We start from the raw sequence: 21283 nt of genomic DNA, 5'->3' as shown, positions 1-21283 counted from the left end.
CTACAAATCTGAGATTCTTTTTCAGCAGGCATACTTAGAAAATCTATAGAACAGTAACTGTAAATGGCAAATCCTTTGCTTGCATCTTCAGAAACAGCTTTATTTCTATCTTTGATATCTCCTTTTCCCCCTTTCAGGTTCTTTTGAAGACCCTGACCTGGAGTTACACTCTGACCTCGGTTCTTTGCTGGAACATGACCTGTTCACAGGCCCTCATGACCGGCCACTTTTTGATATGCCAAGGACGCGGACTAGAAGACAGGTGCACCTTTAGGGTGCTGGATTTTCGTGGCTCCGGAGGTGGGCTGCCGCTGACTGATGTGCCGTGGGCGAACAAGAGGTACAGATCTCGGACAAAGCGATGCAACAGACTTTTAACACCATGAATCAGTGAGTTGTTTTGTTATGTTTCCCCTCTCGCTGTTAAATGGGGACACCTCTTTTTCCCTTTTTAGGGACAGAGAGACCAGGTGGTATGTCGAATACCAGGTGAACGAGTAGTCTTTGGGGTACTGCAAGACTGTGTCTTTCTTGATGCTTTGCTGCATGCTTGAGTGCTCATTGGGTGGTGTCAATGTTTTTTTGCTTGTCGGGGAGGGAGGGGTGGACATTGCCTTACTGCTGCTTGTGGGTGGGAGAGGGGAGCTTGGGGCCCTTTGGTGTTCTAACATTTTACTGTCATTCATTCTTTGGGGCATTCCTCTGTTTCTGTGGATGTTTGTGAAGAAAACGAATTTCAGGATGCATATTGTATACATTTCTCTGACATTAAATGTACCTATTGAAACAGGATCTGTAAACTGTTAACATCAGGAACTGTAAACTGTCAACAAACTGTGTAAATACAGATAAATAGCAATAAATAACAAGTGTGAAATAAGAAGACAATTGAATCAAATGAATGTTGTTGTCCCTTTTGTTCAAGAGTCTGATGGTTGACGGGGAGTAACTGTTCTTGAACCTGGTGGTGTGAGCCCTGAGGCTCCTGTACCTTTTACCTGATGGCAGCAGTGAGAAAAGAGAATGGCCTGGGTGGTGACGATTGTTGATGATGGATGCTGTTTTGTTATGCCAATGTTTCATGCAGGTGTGCTCAGTGGCTGTTAGTGTTTTACCTGTGATGTACTGGGCCGAATCCATTACCTTTTGTAGGGTTTTTCACTGAAAGGCATTGGTGTTACCGAGTGGGCTGCTGTGCTCTATTTGGTGTTTCAAAGTTTTAAAGTATAATTATTGTCAAAGAATGTATAAATTATACAACCTTGAGATTTGTTAGATTTGCACTCAACCAGGGATGTGGAGAGTGTCCCTTCACCTTCCTGACTTGTGGAAGGTTGGGGGATGGGCCAGGGTATGTGGTTATTGAGTAACTCCACCCAGGGAGGTGGGGAGTGTCCCATTACATTCCTGAACCCTGTCGATGTCACTCTCCATGGGACCTCCAGTGTCTGACCTGCCCCGATAGCCACAGTGTTTCTGCGGTTGGTCCGGTTGTGTTCCTGGTCAGTGGTGATAGCACAACCCCTAAGATAAGGAGGGTGGGAGGATCTGAGTGAAGAGAACACCACTGAGTGACAGGAGATGGTGGTGAGACTCCTGTAGGAGACAGTCACAGGAGATGTGTGGGGTGCCGTCGACAGATCAGATATTGTCTGGACGCTATCTGGATCTCACTGCATACAGGGATAGGAAGGGTTGTCCAAATTATTTTATCACAAACACCGGCCAGCACAGTGACAGCACTGATCCCCATGGGCTCTCCGTGCTTCTCAGCCAAGGGTAGGCAGTGGCTAGAAGATGATGGGTGGATCAGGGAGGGAGGAAGTGTCTCTCTCAGAAAAGGATGATGTGGATGATGAAAATAAGCCACACTTTCCACTCGCCATCACGATCGCTGCCCTCCTGTAATGCTGGACATCTGAGAGCAGACACCTTCAGGCTCTGGGTGGGGATGGAGAGTGGCCCACTCCGCCCACAGTATCCTTTTGATACACAAGCAGAATAAGTGGGACAAAGTCAGTGTCCTGTCCCAGGTGACACTCCCAGCACTGAGTCCCCAGTCACCAGGTGGGTCATGTCATTCCAGAGACGGTGGGGAGAGAAGGAGTGACAGAGTGAAGGGTGCAGGGGCTGGAGGGGTGCAGGTGTGTAGGGGTTGGAGAGGGTCATGGAGACTGGGAGGGTTGTAGGGGCCAGAGGGGGTCACAGAGTTGGGAAGGGGTGTAAGGATGGAGGTAGGGGTGTCACAGAGACAGAGAGGGCTGAATGTGCCAGCGGGGTTCATAGAGAAAGAGAGGGACTGAGCTTTGAGGTTTGCATTCTGCCCTCTTCATCATCCACATTGACTTCATGTCTTGCTGGGGAAGTGAAATTATGTTCACATGTGTCTTTTGTGCCTTTCTCAATTTCTTTCTTTGAAGAAAATTATAAATATGCTTTGAACTCTGCATCAGTGAACTGTGACTTCTGTACAAGGCTTTCTGCTACCCCCTGAGGGTCCTGTCACATTGGTTCATTCAAGCCTGCAACCTCTCCAGACTAATTTAATCTGCCGTAGACGTGTTCCTGAGTGTCAACATCTCAGACGATCTATTCTGGGTCCAGCACCGTGATCTAATCAAAGTTCAGAGTTCAGAGTACATGTATTATCGAAGTGTGTATACACTGTACAACCTTGAGATTTGTCTACTTGCAGGCAGCCACTAAACACAGAAACACAATAAGACCAGTTTAAAGAAAAAAACCCACACAACCAAGGCCATCGCATACCCAATGGTGTGAAAATGGTGTGGAAAAAACAAATTGGTCAATTAGAAAGAAAACAAATAACACACAGAACATTAAATATCAAACTGCAGAGTCCCCAAGTGTGTCCACAGTCCACAGCCACAGAGCCACTGAGGTGAGTGACACCGGTCCAGGAACCCGATGGTTGCAGGCCACAGCTGCAGAGTCAGTTGACCGCTGAAACTCCTCGATCAAATCATACAAATAGTAAAAAAGAGATAACAACAACTTTCATTCGGAGTTTGAGATTTGCTCTGTCACTCTTACAAACATCTGCAGATGTCGAAGTTTGGGATGCCACAGTGGCGTAACAGTTAGCCTCATGCTAATTCCACTCGGGGTGTCGGAATGGGCCGCGTCTGTAAAGAGTGTGCGCTCACTCCATAACCGCGTGGGTTTCCTCCGGGTGCTCCGGTTCCTTCCCACATTCCAAAGATGTAACTGGTTATTTGGTGATAAACTGTCCTGTGATTAGACTGGTGTTCAATAGAGGGGTTGCTGGGTGGTGTGGCTCATTGGGCTGGAAGGGCCTGTCCCACACCCTAACTCTAAATAAATGTGAAATAACAAAATGTCCGGTGCAGAGCATTCTGACTGGCTGATTCACTGTCCGGTATAGATACTCCAATACAGAGGACTTGAAAATGTCCTGGAACAGAGCATTCTGACTGATTGCATTGCCACCCGGTGTGGAGGCTCCAATACACGGGATCACAAGAAGCTGCAGAGGGTTGTAGACTCAGGCAGATCCATCACGGACACAACCCTCCCCACCGGCATAGACACGACCCTCCCCACCATCACGGACACAATCTTCCCCACCATCACGGACAGAACCCTCCCTACCATCATGGACACAACCCTCCCCACCATCACGGTCACAACCCACCCCATCAACACGGACACAACCCTCCCCACCATCCCGGACACGACCCTCCCTACCATCATGGTCACAACCCACCCCATCAACATGGACACAACCCTCCCCACCATCACGGACACAATCCTCCCCACCATCAAGGACACAACACTCTCCACCATAACGGACACAACCCTCCCCACCATCACGGACACGACCCTCCCCGCCGTCACGGTCACAACCCACCCCATCAACACGGACACAACCCTCCCCACCATCACCGACACAATCCTCCCCATCATCACAGACACAACAGTCCCCACCATCACGGACACAATCCACCCCACCATCACGGACACGACCCTCCCTACCATCACAGACACGACCCTTCCCACCATCACGGTCACAACCCGCCCCATCAACATGGACACAACCCTCCCCACCATCATGGACAGAACCCTCCCCACCATCACGGTCACAACCCTTCACATCATCACGGACACAACCCTCCCCACCATCACGGACACAACCCTCCCCACCATCATAGACACAACCCTCCCCACCATCACGGACACAATCCTCCCCATCATCACGGACACAACACTCCCCACCATCACGGACACAATCCTCCCCACCATCATGGACAGAACCCTCCCCACCATCACGGTCACATCCCTCCCCACCATCACGGACACAACCCTCCCCACCATCATTGACACAACCCTCCTCACCATCACGGACACAACCCTCCCCACTGTCACGGACACAACTCTCCTCACCATCACAGACCGAAACCCCCTCACCATCATGGACACAACCCTCCCCACCGTCATGGACACAACCCTCCCCTCCATCAGGGACACAACCCTCCCCACCATCATGGACACAATCCTCCCCATCATCACGGATACAGCCCTCCCCACCATCACGGACACAACATTCCCCACCATCACGGACACAACCCTCCCCATCCTTGAGGATATCTTCAGGAAGTGGTGCCTCAAGAAGCTGGCATACAACATTAAGGGCCCTCACCATCTGGAATAAGCCCTCTTCTCATTACTACCACCGGGGAGGAGGTACAGGAGCCTGAAGGCACACACTCAATATTTTAGGAACAACTTCTTCCCCTCCCTGATCGGATTTCTGAATGATCCATAAACTCATGAACACGAAATCATTATTCCTTTTTCTTTCCACTATTTATTTATTGACGTAGTTTCTATAAATTTTATTAATTGCACTGAACTGCTGTCACAAGACAACAAATTTCACAATGGATGGAGGTAATGAAAAACATGATTCTGATTCAGGACAGTGTGGATGTGAAGCTCGTTCCCTTTGCTAATCCAGCAAGATTCAGACCCAGGAGCCCAGACATTGATGGGACAAACCTCATGCAGTGATCAGCAAACATCACCAGTCCTGACCTCCTGACTGGAGGAGGGTCACCAATGAGACAGCTGAAGATGGCTGGGTCCAGGATGCTGCCCCAAGTTACTCTTGTAGTGATGTTCTGGCCCATTCCCCAGCAAAATATGCCTGCCATCTTTCACCCCTCCTTATCCACCAATCACCTCAGGCTCCTGTCCCACCTCCCTCTTCCTACTGGCCACTTCCTCTCTCAAACACAACCTTGTCGTGCTTTGGAGGCTTGCGTGCCTCAGTGACCCAAAGAGCTCGGTTGGCTGAAGTCAGGGCTTTATGCTTTATCTCTTGGTAGGGTCACCCATGCAAACAGGTCAAAGGGTAGAGGTCAGACTAAGAGTGGTCCACCAGTCCTCCAGGTTCAGGGGTTCAGTTCGGGGCTAATAACCCTGACTGGTCAAATAGAACTTTTATGGAACGGAAATGAAGAATCCTTCTACATCTGAGTTGACAGTATTCCTGAGTCTCCACTCGGGACTTGCATGACTGACACTGGTGAAAACTGAGAGGGAGGAACAATGGAGGAAGCCCTGAAGGATTGTCATTGCTTCCCCAAAAGCTGGTGGTGAAACAGGAAGTAAGTTCTCTCTCATTTCTGGTCAGAGTCACTCAGTACAGAAACGGGTCCATACTGACCAAGCAACCAACTGAGCAGTTCATATTTGCCAAAGTTGGGCCCATATCCTGGTGTGTGTGTGTGACCTGTCCCCCAGTGATGGTCAGTGTGTGTGCGTGTGTGTGTGTGTGTGTGTGTGAGACCTGTCCCCTGTGATGGTCAGTGTGTGTGTGTTTGCACATTTCCCCTCAGAGACTTGCTTTCCCCCAGGAGCTCCGCATTGCCTCCCACTTCCCCAAGGTGGAGGAGAGGGGTGGGCAAGTTGGGTTATTTGGTTGCTGTGATTTGCCCTCATTAGTGTTTGAAGGCTCGGTGTCAATTAGCAGAGATTTGATGGGCTGAAGGGACTTTTTCCATGCTATGATACTCTCTGACACAAGAGAGAACAAAACTAGAGAATGTCAATTTAGGGGAAGGGGAAGGGATTTAACATAGACAAAGAACATGCTCTGTACAAGACAGTAACTGGTCCTCGGCCCTCAATGTTTTACCAGTCAAATTAAACCAATAATTAAATGCCTAACTAAACTAGCCTTGTTTACCTGCACAATGTACTTAAGCAACACACACAGAATGATGGAGGAACTCAGCAGGCCAGGCAGCATCTATGGAAAAAAGTACAATCGACATTTTGGGCTGAGTCCCTTCGGCAGGACTGGGGGAGAAAAGCTGAGGAGTAGATTTAAAAGGGGGTGGGGTGGGGAGAGAGAGAAACACCAGGCGATGGGTGAATCCTGGAGGGGGAGGGGTGAAGTACAGAGCTGGGAAGTTGATTGGTGAAAGAAATTTAGGGCTGCAAAAGGGAAGGTGTGACATAAGAGGACAGAAGGCCATGGAAGGAAGAAAGAAAAGGGGGAGATGCACTAGAGAGAGGTGATGGGCAGGCAAGGAAATAAGGTGAGAGAGGGAAAAGGGGATGGGGAAATTTGAAGGAGGGGAGGTATGACCGGAAGTGTGAGAAATCAATCTTCATGCCATCAGGTAGGAGGCTACCCAGATGGAATATAAGGTGTTGTTTCTCTAACATAAGTTTGGCCTCATCACGGCAGTGGAAGAGGCCATAGATAGACATATCTGAATGGGAATGGGAAGTGGAATTGAAATGGGTGGCCACTGGGAGATACTTTATACTTTATACTTTATTGTCACCAAACAATTGATACTAGAAGGTACAATCATCACAGCGATATTTGATTCTGCGCTTACCGTTCCCCGGATTACAAATCAATAGTAAATATTAAAAATTTAAATTATAGATCATAAATAGAAAATAGAAAAATCAAAGTAAGGTAGTGCAAAAAAACTGAGAGGCAGGTCTGGATATTTGGAGGGTACGGCCCAGATCCAGGTCAGGATCCGTTCAGCAGTCTTTCTCACAGTTGGAAAGAAGCTGTTCCCAAATCTGGCCGTACGAGTCTTCAAGCTCCTGAGCCTTCTCCCGGAGGGAAGAGGGACGAAAAGTGTGTTGGCTGGGTGGATTGTGTCCTTGATTATCCTGGCGTCACTGCGCTGACAGCGTGCGGTGTAAAGTGAGTCCAAGGACCAAGATCCGGCTTTTTCTGGCAGACTGAGTATAGGTGCTCGGCAAAATGGTCTTGCGGTCTCCCAATCTACGTCGGGCCTCACCGATATACAGGAGGCTACACTGGGAATACTAGACACAGTTTATGACCCCAAGAGACTCACAGGTGACGTGTCACCTCACCTGGAAGGACTGTTTGGAGCCCTGAATTGGAGTGAAGGAGGAGGTGTAGGGGCAGATGTCGCACTTGTTCCACTTGCAATGATAAGTGCTACGAGGGAGATCAGTGGGGAAGGTCAAAGGCACAAGGGAGTTGCATAGGGAGTGATCCCTGTGGAAAACAGAAAGTGGGGGGTGTTGGGGGAAAGAGAGATGTGCTTGGTGGTGGTGATTGGAGGTGGCAGTTTGCAGAGAATTATGTGCAGGACACAGAGGCTGGTGGGGTGGTAGACAAGGACAAGAGGAGGCCTATCCCTGGTACGATGGCGGGAGGATGGAGTAAGAGCAGATGTGTGTGAAATGGAAGAGTGGCGGTTGGGCGTGCGTTGACGGTGGAGGAAGGGAAGCCCCTTTCTTTTAAAAGGAGGACATCACTTTCATTCTAGAATGAAAAGTCTCATCCTGAGAGCAGTTGTGGTGGAGACGGAGGAATTGACAGAAGGGGATGGCGTTTTCACAAGTAGCAGGATGGGACAAGGTATAGTCCTGGTAACTGTGAGACTCCATGGGTTTGTGATAAACCTCAGTGGATAAGCTGTCTCTGGAGTTAAAGAATGTGAGATCAAAAAAGGGAAGGGAGGTGTCGCAAATGGACCAGGTGAAATTGAGGTCAGGGTGGAAGTTAGAGGCAAAGTGGATAAAGCTGACGAGTTCGGCATGGGTGCAGGAAGCAGCACTAATGCAGTTGTTGATGTAGTGTAGGAAAAGTGTGGGACGGTCACCTGTGTAGGCTTGGAACATGGACTGTTCCATGTAGCTGACAAACAGGCAGTCATAGTTGGGACACATGCAAGTGCCTATGCTAACCCTTTTGTTTAAAGGAAGTGAGAGGACCGAAAGGAGAAATTATCGACAGTGAGGACAAGTTCTGTTAGGCAGAGGAGATTGGTGGTGGAGGGAAACTGGTTATGTCTGGTGTTCAGAAAAAATGGAGAGCGTTGAGGCCTCCCTGGTGGGGGATGGAGGTGTATAGAAATTGAAGGTGCTGGGTGTGGGAACTATCAGGTTGGTGACAGTGAATGAAACACTCTGTTCTCCCTGCTCTCTGTGAAAAATATGCCCTGCACATCTTTGAAATGACCCGTTCTCATATGAAATCAATGCCCTCTAGTATGAGACATTTAGAGACTGGGAAAGTCTCTTAATTTTATAAGCTACAATCAGGTCTCCCCTCAGTTTCCAGTGTTCTAGAGAAAACAATCCAAGTGTGTCCAGCTCCTCCTTACAGCCTGGTTCCTCCATCTCCACCAGTCTCTGCCTCTCTGTTCCCAGAATGAAGCTTTCCAAAACATCAGGGATGTCCTCCTTCTTCAAAGAATGAGGTTTCTCTTCCTCTACCATTGATGATGTCCACACCCGTATCTTGTCCATTTCCCAGACATCCGATCTCACACCATCTTCCTGTTGCCTGACCAGAGACACTTTCGCTTGTCCTTACCTCCTGGATCTCTGCATCCAGCTGTTCATTCTCTGCAACTTCATCCATCTTCCTACCACTAAACACATCACCCCACTCTCTGCCTTCTGCAGGAATTGCTCCCTCCATGATTCCCTTGTCCATTCGTTCCTCCCCACTGATCTCCCTTGCAGCACTTACCCTGCTGCACCTGCCCCTACACCTCCTCCCTAACCATCCTCACTCATGGTCTAGGGGAGGCAAAATTTCACCTGCAATCCATCGGGTCATCTATATTTAGTAACAAGTGCTCCCAGTGCGGCCTCCTCTACATTGCTGAGACTGAACATCGATTGGGGAACCACCACACACTGTCTGCCAGCAAGCAGGATTGTATTTTGGTCATTACTGAGGCACGTTTACACTATTGATGAAACACAGGACATGGTATTTACGATAATCACATTTTGTAGTCACATGGCTATGATATTTACTGTACACTATTTAAGGCCTGTACTTTATAAAATTTTCATCACAACTACAGTATCAGGGTAAAACTTCCATACTATTTATGTTACCCAATAATATACAATATTGTAGGGACTTCACTACCTAGAGACACATTGGAAGTGGAACTCATTGAAATATCTCTTCATTCCAGAATGAAAAGGATGTTCCCCTTCTTCAAAGAAAGGGGTTTCCCTTTCTCCACCATCAATGCTGCCCTCAGTCGCATCTCTGCCATTTCACACACATCTGCTCTCACAACATCCTCCCACCAGCCTACCAGGGATAGGGTTCCTCCTGTCCTCACCTACCTCCCCACCAGTCTCAGCTTCCAGCATCATAATTTTCCACAACTTCCGCCATCTCCAACAGGATCCCACCACCAAGCACATCTTTCCCTTCCCACCCCCCACTTTCTGCTTTCCACAGGGATCTACGTGATTCCCTTATCTATTCGCCCCTCCTCACTGATCTCCCCCTGGCACTTATCCTTGCAAATGGAACGAGTGCAACATCTGTCCCTACACGTCCTCCCTCTCTGCAATCCAGGGCTCCAAACAGTCCTTCCAAGTGAAGCAACCTTCACCTGTGAAACTGTTTGGGTCATAGACTCTGTCCGGTGCTCCCAGTGTGGCCTTATGTATATCAGTCAAACCCGACGTAGATTGGGCGACCGCACCACCAAGCACCTACGCTCCGTCCGCCAGAAGATGCAGGATCTCCCGGTGGCTACCCATTTTAATTCCACTTTGCATTCCCATTCAGATATGTCTATCCATGACTTCTTCCACAGTCGTGATGAAGCCAGACTTAAGTTGGAAGAACAACACCATGTAGCCTCCCGACTCTGGTGCTCCTCTCCACTTTTCTTTCTTTGGTGGCCTTCTGTCCTCTTCTATCAGACTTCCCCTTCTCCAGACCTGTATCTCTTTCACCAATCAACTTCCCAGTGCTGTACTTTATCCCTCCCCTTATAGGTTTCACCTATCACCTGGTGCTCCGCTCTCTCCTACCCCTAGTTTTTAAATCTACTCCTCAACTGTTTTCTTCCCCCAGTCCTGCCAAAGGGTTTCGGCCTGAAACGTCAACTGTACTTCTTCCATAGTTGCTGCCTGGCCTGCTGAGTTCCTCCAGCATTTTGTGTGTTAAAATGTGTGCCTTACATACTGGATTTCCTCAGTCATGTGTGGATCGGGGGCAGAATGCAATTCATGTATTCTTTTTTAATGGATTGTTGGGAATACACGAACAGAGCTGGTAAGTGTTCTGTTGAAAGTACATTTATTATCAAAGTATGTATACATTATACAACCGTGAGATTAATTTCCTTACAGGTAGCCACAACACAAGAAGTCCAAAGAATCCATTGAAAAAGACCAACAAACATCCAATGCGCAGAGAGAAAAAACACAAATCTTATGAATAATAAAACAACCAACAACGTTCAGAACGGAAGTGAGTCCAGAGACTCAAAGCCCAGAACAGGCCCACAACCTCAGCCTCTGTTCATCACTCGGCAGAGCAAAATGTCGAGGAGCTTGCAGACATGAATCCCGGAGCAGTGGGAGCAGGCCCACAGGGCAGAGCAAACGTTACTGAGCAAGGAGCAGAACTGATTCGACCCTTGCCTCTGGTCCCGACACTCTGCATTTTCAATCCATCTGGCCCGGTGGGTTTTGGGCAGAGAATTAGGGAATATATGCGGGAATTTGCGGATTAGACCAATTGTGCCCTGGCCAGGAGTTCCACGGTGGAAATTTCCAGACGCAGGGAAAGGTTTCATGTCACTGGGGGATAGACAGGGTCTTGTGGGTGGTGTGAGGGTGCCTGGTCATTTATGCCAGCAGTACTTTTTTCTTTTTATCTATCTTTACAGGTTATTCTAAAGACCCAGTTAGTAACCGGGTGGGCTGAGGGATATTTATCCTCTGGTTTAATGTTGACCTGGGGAAAAGGCTGACAGCTGGGGTGTCAGCAGGATTTATGGTCATAATCATTAATCTGCAATGGGTTAATGCAACAAGTTAACCACACAAGAGTCGCAATCTGCTCAGGTTCTGCTTCTGTAATGCAGAGTTTGGAATCAAAATATTCAAGGAGAACTGATCTGTTGATGGAAGTGTATTAAAATCTATATGTTCTGCAGAGTGTGGCAGTAGTAGTTCAGCCTTGTTGGGTACCTGCACACGTGGGTGTATCGGGTAACGAAAAGGCAGATGTTATAGCAAAACAGGACTTCCTAAGTCAGAGGTAGATATTATAGTCAATGTGAGAAAGTATGAAGCCTAATCTTGTATAAGGTTGGCTGGAAAAGGGCAGAAATTGTGGAATTGGAGTCGGACAGGGAGGTGGCATTGCAATTTGTTTCCATCAGTTCAGGGGAGGAGCCCTTTGGGAAGGAATAGGAGGGAAGATGCGTGCTTGCCGAGACTGAGGTTTGGACATACGGGTTTGCGCTCTACTTTGGCGCTTATTGGTCAACATGGGAATAGGTGATGTGATTTTTGTACGGCCCCAGGACAGTGGAACATGTGATCATACCATGCAGGATACTCTGGCACCTGAGGTAGGAACGGTAAAGTCGTGTAAGGCTCTGGTGAACTTTTTAATTAAAACAGGTTTGGAAGGTAGGATCTGATCTCTGTTATATTCCATTACAGTAAGTGGCGGTAATCCACCTTCCTGACTGGTACGAGCTGCCATTCGCACAGAATAAAAAGAAAGATCTTCCCTGCCTCTGGTCCCTACCGAGAGGATCAAGCAATGCCTGCTTTTCTCAGGGTGCTGCTTTTACAATATTTACGGCCCGGTGCAGCAGTAAATAGCGAATTTGGTATTTGACCGCAGAGAAACTTTGCAGCACCGTGTCACCAGCAAGTTCCAGGAGATGGTTGTTTATTTTCTCAATTTCAATCTGTTTCCTCTTTCCACTGAAACATGAGCAACCAAGACTCAAACCGCCAGAGCTTCTGAGCAGTTACGAGTGTTAGAAGTCACCAGGTGCAGTGTGTAAACAGGGTCCGCATTGTAATGGTAGGACGCTCTGCCTGCCGTAAGTGCTCAGGAAACTCGTCTTTGTGTAACACCGACAACAGTCCAGATATTATCAGCTCTGGAGAAAGTTCTCTGCTTGACCCAGTGCCAATACTGAGAATGGAATATTCTCTCTCCACAGCAGCTGCTCAGAATCTGAGTTTCTCCCACACTTCATGTCGTTGCTATTTCGGACTTCCAGCATCTGCAGGATTTTGGATTTTTCCTTGACAATCTAAGTATTTGTATAATATTGTAACACTATGTTAGGACATAGAACAGTACAGCACAGGAACAGGCCCATGAGCCCACAGTTCTGTGTGGAACTACAATAGGGTTGTATATGGTGAGATATCTAGCTATCTATCTATCTATATATATGTGTGTGTGTGTGTGTGTGTGTGTACTTTGATAATAGATTTACCTGGACTTCCTTTTACAATTTTTTTTATTGAGTTTCAAATTGATAAACATAACAATGATAATAATACAAAGAGATCGGGATTACATTAATAACGGTTAACGTATACAGACACAGACTCCGAGTAACATATTTAATTTAAACCTCCCAATCTCTTAATAAATGAACATGAAAAAATTTCCAAAAAAAGTTTTTACCCCCCACACTAAAAAAAAACAAAACAAAACAAAACAAAGACTGGCCTGCCATATTTCATCGGTTAAGATCATTATTTGTCATTAACTCTGCTCCTCTATACACGAACAAAAAATTATTAAAAAGGATTCCGAAAAGGTCAGCTTACATCATATGAAAATGTTGAATAAATGGCCTGAAACACGAGGAAATCTGCAGATGCTGGAATTTCAAGCAACACACATAAAAGTTGCTGGTGAACGCAGCAGGCCAGTCAGCATCTCTAGGAAGAGGTACAGTCGACGTTTCGGGCTGAGACCCTTTGTCAGGACTTCTGTGTGTGTTGAATAAATGGCCTCCATGTTTCTTCAAATTTAACTGAAGGATCAGTCGTACCACTCCTAATTTTTTCCAAGTGTAATTATGTTAAAGTTTGGGAAAGCCATTGAAATGTAGTAGGGGGATTAGAATCTTTCCATTTAAATAAAATGGATCTTCTGACTATTAATGTAACAAATGCTATCAGACGACAAGCTGAAGGGGATAAATGACTCAAGACTATCATTAGTAGGATTTACTTGGATTTAACTAAACAAATCCCACAATGTCCACTTCCCTCCATTCCCTGTGCTTGGCTATCTAAGAGCTTCTTAAACAGCTCTGTTGTATCTGACTCCAGCACCACCCCTGGCAGCAGACTCCAGGCACCCACCACTCTCTGTGTAAAAAAAAACAATAGATACTGACAACATGCTGGAGGAACTCAGCAGGTCGGGCAGCATCCGTGGAAAAGATCGGTCGATGTTTTGGGCTGGAACCCTTCATCAGGACTGTAGAGGGAAGGGGCAGAGGCCCTATAAAGAAGGTGGGGGGAGGGTGGGAAGGAGAAAGCTGGTAGGTTCCAGGTGAAAAACCAGTAAGGGAAAGATAAAGGGGTGGGGGAAGGGAGGCAGGGAGGTGATAGGCAGGAAAGGTGAAGAAAGAATAGGGGAAAACACAATGGGTAGTAGAAGGAGGTGGAACCAATAGGGAGGTGGTAGGCTGCTGGGGAAGGGGGCAGAATTACACAGGGATAGGGGAAGGGAGGGGAAGGGAATTACCGGAAGTTGGAGAACAGTAGATACTTTCAGCTCTGTGTAGCCACTGTGGACCTGGACTTCAGGATCCCTTTGTATTCTGTGAGCTGATGATCAGCATTCATATGATGGGCAGAAGGGCATAGCCTCAACACATTCTGTGTTGGACGATTCTGCACAAATTAAAGACCAGAAGATGTAGGAGAAGAATGAAGCCATTCAGTCCATCTAAAGCTGTTCAGTCATGGCTGATTTTTCTTGACCCCATTCTCTTGCCCTCTCTCCATGAGCTTAACCCACCCTTACCAATCAGGAACCTTTCAAATTCTGCCTTACATGTACCCGGTGACTTCCCTTCCCCAGTCAATCAATTCCACCAATTAACAAACCTCTGGCTAAAGAAATTAAAGAAATGTCTATTTTACAGGGACTTTCTTAGGTTCTGATGCCAAGCCCTCTGGTCCTGGACTCTCCTACTATTGGAAACATCCTCTCCACATCTCCTCTGTCTCGGGCCTCTCTAGGCCTTTCAGTATCCAGGAGGTTTCAAGGAGATCCCACACAACCCTAACCCAGCAGCATTCTCTTAAACTCGAGTGAGTACAGGCCTAAAAAGATCAAATCCCTCTTGTACATTAACCCTTTCGTGCCCAGGATCATTCTTTTGTAATTCCTCTGGACCATCTCAAATACCAGCAAATCGTTTCTTAGATACAGGACCCAAAACTGCTCACAATGTTCCAAATGCAGTCTGACCGATGTCTTATAAAGCTTCAGCATTACATCTATGCTTGTATATTCTAGTCCTCTTGAAATGAATGCTAACATTGCACTTGCCTTCCTTACCGCCAACTCAACCTGCAAATTAACTTTCAGGCTAACCTGCACAAGGACTTACAAGTCCCTTTGCAACTCTCATTTTTGAATTTTGCAAAAGACTGTACTGTTAAAGACCAACAGAGTCTTACAATCCTTACAGTCTTACTATAAATGTCTCCGATATTCACAGTATTCTGTAGCATTTTCCAATATTCAAGGTATCCTGTCTTTGTCGTTACAGGATTTGTGGTACTTGAAGCTATGTACTTAGAGAGAGTTGGTGAATTGCTCAATGGTGGGAAGCAGAGTGATGATGGATGGTTGTGTATCAGACCAGAGACTTGTGACTAATGGTTCTCCCCAGAGCTCAGTGCTGGCACACTTGTTATTTGTTGTCTACAGTACTGTGCAAAAGTCTTAGGCACCGAGACTTTTTGTATGGTTTCAGATGCTATGGCCTGCACAAAACTTTGATCTCAACATCGGGTATGTTAAAGATTTTCTGAACAGACAGAAGGAAGTGAGACAGCCAAAGTCTGCAGAAGAACTGTGGCAAGTTCTCCAAGATGCTAAGAACAACCAACCTGCTGATTTTCTGATAAAACTGCATGACACTGTACCCAAGAGAGTTGGAGCAGTTTTAAAAGCAAACTGTGGTCACGTGAAATACTGATTGGTTTACTGCTCTTTATAGTAATTTTTGATATTTAGAAACGTTTCATTTTATTATTTTTGAAAACATCTTTGTTTTACTTCATTTAACATGTGCCTAAGACTTTTGCACAGTACTGTACGTCAACAGTTTGGATGAGAACGTGCAAGATATGGTGAAGAAGTTTGCAGATGACACTTAAAGAGGTGGTGAAGTCGACAGTGAAGAAGATGTCAGGATTTACAGGGGGATCTTGATCAGTTGGATAATTAGGCTGACAAATGGCAAATGGAGTTTAATTTGGATAAGAGTAAGGTGTTACAATTTGAGAAATCAAATGAGGTCAGTGAACGGTCAGGCTCCGGGAAGCTGGATGTGGAAATACAGGTACATTGTTCCCTGAATGTGATGACTGTGCAGACTGGATGGTGAAGAAGGGATTTGGCATGCTGGCCTTCATCAGTCAGGGCAGTGGGCACAGGAATTGTGATTTTGTGATTACAGAAAGCAAAGTTTAGTTTTATTTGGCATACGTACATCGACACATTGAAACCTGCAGTGAAAAGCGTCATTTGTATCAACGATGAACACAGTCCAAAACTCACTGTATGAGAGATGAGGGACTGAGTTATAAGGAGAGGTCGAACAGGCTGGGAATTCATTCCCCCAAGCAGCGGTGAATGACGAGTGATCTTATTGAGGTTGAAGGTGAGAGTGAAGAGATCTAACAGAAACCTGAAATGGCTATTTTCACCCAGGGTATGGCCTGTACATGAAACAAATTACCAGAGGAAGTGGTTGACACAGGTACATTAACAGCATTTCAGATGGAAATAGACCAACTGTGGGCAAATGGGACTAGATGAGATGGATATCTTGACCGGCATGGGCTCGTCGAGCCAAAGGGTTTGCTTCTGTTCCATGTGAATCTATGTTCAGCATAATGACAATTCATTCTTCTCCATTTTACCTGTTTCCAAAGGAGGGTTCTTCAGTAATTACAGTGTCACTTTGTTACAGTACTAATTATTCCATGATTTTCACTGTTTAGATCAATCTCAGTCATTTCTATTGCATCATTCCAAGAAATCCTCCACTGATCCCATCGATACCACATGCTGCTTGCTCAGGGACATCCTGGTACAGATGGCAACCCCAAAAGAGGGGTCGGTAGTTGGCTCGGGCAGGACCCTCGACCATCTGCTGCCAGACCTGTGAATAGCCACCTCGCCAAGCCCAGGAGCAAGCTGACCAGGAGATGACCAATCTGACCCATCCCCACCCACTGCACCGGATGTCACAACCACGGATTCGGCAGCGCAGAAGACACGGCAATTGCGCTTGTGAATAAGCACGTGTCAGCTAATTGTTATTTCATTGAGATCGGATTTAGCTCCATTCATTCCGTTGTAGTATTTGTTGAGACTTGGACACAACAACGCTTCGCTGCCTGATTGCAATCTGCCTTGCCTGAGAAATTGGACTGTCGAGTCAACTGGCTCTGAAGACGAGCGGTATCCGTTTTATTCTTAGTTGCTCTTTTCAGTTGCAGTGTAAGCTTCATTTTCCGTTTGAGAGTTTTAGTTAATGGCCCTGTTTGGCCTGGCGTTTATCGTTTTCTTTTTCCTTTAACACTGTTCGCATTAAAGTCTGTGAACTATCGACCTGCTTCAGTGTTTCTCACTCCGCACTAGGGCCATTATCCCCACCTGGTGTCACCGGGTGACCGAAGTTGAGGAGCCTCGGGCCGGTGTGCAGCCAGTACCTGAGGAGCAGCCCCTCGAGATAGTTAAAAAATAATAATTACATTCCTTGATGTCCTGTGTCTCTAATATTTATGATACTCAGTGCTGAGTGTTCCAGATATTTACAGCACTCAGAACTGTATCCACAGGGAGACAAGTGAACACCCAGGGACTGCAGCGATAAGGTCCATGCGCGGGAATTGGTCGATTGGTATCATGGTCGGCATTAACATGATGGGCCGAAGGGCTTGTTCCTTTGCAGAACAACAGTGAACTACTGAGCCACCAGCCAGACATCAGTGGAGGTTAAAATGCAGGAATCTGAAACGAAGGGTGGAGCTGTATAGCAGTAGTAAAAGAGAGATAGGATTGGACAGAGTCAGGAGGAGTCACAGCGATACAGCCCGGCTCCAGGACCTTCGGCCCCACCAATACATGGCGACCACAGTGCCCACCAGCTAATCACGATTTCCTCCATTCGGCCAAAATTCCCCAACCTGTGTTCCTCTACATACCTATCCAAGCGCTTCATAAATGATACCAATGTTCCTGTCTCAACCACTTCCTCTGGCAGCTCGTTCCAGTTACTCACTATCCTCTCTGTGTGAAGAACTTGCTCCTCAAGTCCCCTTTAAATGTTTCCTCTCTTACCCTAAACCCGTGCCCTTTAGCTTTCGATCGTCCCAGTTACGGCCCACCTTATCGATGCCTATCATCATTTTGAACACTTCTATATATTCGCCGCTCCCTCTCCCCCGTTCCAAGGAATAAAAACCCAGCCTGGCCAACCTCTTCCTGTAACTCAGCCGCGCCAATCCTGGCAATGGCTCGATAAATCTTCTCTGTATTCTTTCCAGTTTAACCACGGTACAACTTCACTGTACTCAATGTGCCATCCCAATAGTGATCAGTTTAAGCGCGGGATGTTTATAATGTTTACGGTATTGACGCTCACGTTACAGTCAATAATTACAGCATTTGGTGCCCCGTGTTCCTAATATTTACGGTAGCCACTGTAACTTCTCAACGGCAACACCTTCATAATATTTATGTGACCCAGTTCATAATATTTATAGCGTTTGGTCTGACATCATCAGTGCTTCCGCTTTTTCGTGTTCTTCCATTATGATATTTACAACGAAGAGCGCTCTGTGTCCACAATATTTGCAGAATTCAGTCTGAGAGGACACGGTGTGGCTCGTTGCAATATTCGTGGTGTATTGCTGTGTGTTTAGAACCTTGACAGTATTCTGTGAGGTTGTTTCTCAATCTTTATGGTACTTCCTGCAGTGAGTTCGCAATATTTATGGTATTCGGTAAGCTGGGTCACCATTATGATATTTAGTATTACACCAGTACCATAACTATGGTATAAATGCTCAGAGACCACTTTATTAGGTTCCTCCTTTGCATAATAAAGTGGTCACGGGGTGATGTTTCGTGGTGTTCTGGTGCTGTGTGTTCAGAGAGGCTTTTCTGCAAACTACTGTTGCAACACATGTTTACCTGAATTACTGTCACCTTCATGTCAGCTTGAACCAGCCTGGCCATTCTCCTCTGACCTCTCTCATTTCACCCACAGAAATGCCACTCACTGGATGATTATTTTTCTCTGTTTTATTTTTCACACCATTCTCTGTAAACTCTAGAGACTGTTGTGCATGTAAATCTGAGGAGATGAGCAGTTTTTGAGATACTCAAACCACCCCTTCTGGCACCAACAATCACTCCATTGTCAAAATCACTTAGATCACATTTCTTTCCCACTCTGATGTTTGGTCTGAGCGACACCTGAACCTCTTGACCATGTCTGCATGCTTTTATGCATTGAGTTGCTGCCACATGATTGACTGATTAGATATTTGCATTAATGAGCAGGTGTACAGGAGTACCTAATAAAGTGGCCAGTGAGAGTACATTATGGTACTGGTATTCACAGTATTTATGCCAAAACATATCTGCATCCGGTAGAGTGTGTTCACAGTATTTATGTTACTTGGTGCTCTGTCTTCACATTGTTTGCAGGTTACAGTTCAAAGTACGTTTATTATCAAGGTAGGTGTACTATATACAACCCTGAGATTTTTCTCCTTACAGGCAGCCGCAAAACAAAGAAACCCAATGGAACCCATTGGGTGTTTGACGGTCTTTTTCCAATGTGCAGAACAAAAACACTAATTGTGCAAACAATAAAATTAAGCAAATGTCATCCAGAAGTGAGTCCACAGCCATGAAACCAGTCCTAGTCGAACTTTGACCTGGGCCGTGCCGCTTTGATATGCTCTTGGGCCCAGCACCTGTTGCCTCAATATGGTCCGTACCCAACCTTTCCCGTCTGGCCCGTACCCAACCTTTCCCATCTGGCCCAGCACTTAAATTAGTGAACATCAACTCGATCCTCGCCTCCCCCTTGGGCCTGGGCCTGGGCCCTGCCACCTCAATTCACCACGTCACAAGTGTGCTGCACCTTCTAATCTCAGTTCACACCGCAAAAATGCTAGATCATACAGGTAGTTCAGATGCTCAGCTGTGAAATGAAAGTTATAAGCTATTGTTTACAGTGATCCTCATAGAGAAAAAGTGTGATTAATAAAATAATCAGTAGTTTCTAGCCAGCAAGTTGTCTCTGTGTTCACCAGCACTCTCTTAAACCCTTTATCACTGCAGCTTGTTCACAATATTTATGGTACAGTGCATTTCTCTTCTGATACTTACATTTCGTATAGCATGTGCTCAGTATGTATAGTGTTGTGTTCATAATCTTTACAGTAGCTGGTGCAGAAGGTCCATAATATTTTGACAGTCAGACTGGTCAGATCCCACACCACCAAGTTCAGGAAGAGTTAATCCCCCACAACCATCAGCTCCTGAACCAGCGTGGATAACTTCACTCTCCTCCACACTGAACTGATTCTATGAGCTGCAGACTCACTTTCAAGGACTCTTTACAACTCCTTTTGTCAGTGTTATTTTTTATTTGCACAGTTTGTCTTCTTTTGCACCTTGGTTGTTTGCAGTCTCCACAAATAGTAGTATTTTGTAAACTCTATGGTATTTCTCTTTTTCCGTAATGCCTGCAAAGAAATGAATCTCAAGGTACTATGTGGTAACATGCACCATGTTAATAAATTTACCTGCAACTTCGGACTTTGGTTCATAACATTTACGGTATTCAGAGGGGCTGGTTCAGTGTTTACAGTTTTCAGAGACAGTGGTTTGCAATATTTACCATATCTGAGGCTGATTAGCAATACGGTAGCCAGTGAGGCTTGTCACTGATGTTTATGATACTGGGTTATGTGTGTTCACAACGTATTTTCAATATCTGGTGCAAATTATTCAGGATATTTACGGTAATTCATGATCAGGACTGCTCACAGGTTGCTGACCTGATTAGACTGGCTGAGATCGGGATCTTTTATTGACTTATTGAGACACAGCACGGAATAGGCCCTTCTGGCCCTTAAAGCCACACCACCCAGCAATCCCCGATTTAACCCTAGACTAATCACAGGACAATTTACAACCAGCGATTCACCTACCAAGCGGCAGGTCTTTGGACTGCGGGAGGAAACCGGAGGAAACCCACACGTTCATGGGGAGAACATGCAAACTCCTCAGAGACAGACCTGGGAATTGAACTCAGGTCACTGGCACTGTAAAGCCTTGTGCTAAACACGACACTCCAGTGCCGTTGGGGGAGGGAGGGGGAAGGGAGGACATTAAGAGCTATGAGAGGGAAGGGCATGCTGACAGTGGATGCGAACATGGGTGAGAAATTATAATGTGGAGATGTTTGGAGACATCCACTAAACAACAGAACAGAGAAGCAAAGTATTTGTTAAATTGTGGGAGATTGGTTAGTGTTGATGTTCAAAACGATCTGGAAAGAGTTAGTCTATACAACACAGAGCCCTGAGAGAGTGAGTGTGTGTGTGAGAGAGAGAGTGACAGAGAGAGTGTGTGTGCTCTGCCCATCTCTATCCCGCCCCCTTTGCCAAACCTCAAACCCAACCCCACCCCCAAGAG

Source organism: Mobula birostris, chromosome 8, assembly GCF_030028105.1.
Source record: "Mobula birostris isolate sMobBir1 chromosome 8, sMobBir1.hap1, whole genome shotgun sequence".
NCBI lineage: Eukaryota > Metazoa > Chordata > Chondrichthyes > Myliobatiformes > Myliobatidae > Mobula > Mobula birostris.
This window is presented reverse-complemented; position numbering follows the sequence as displayed.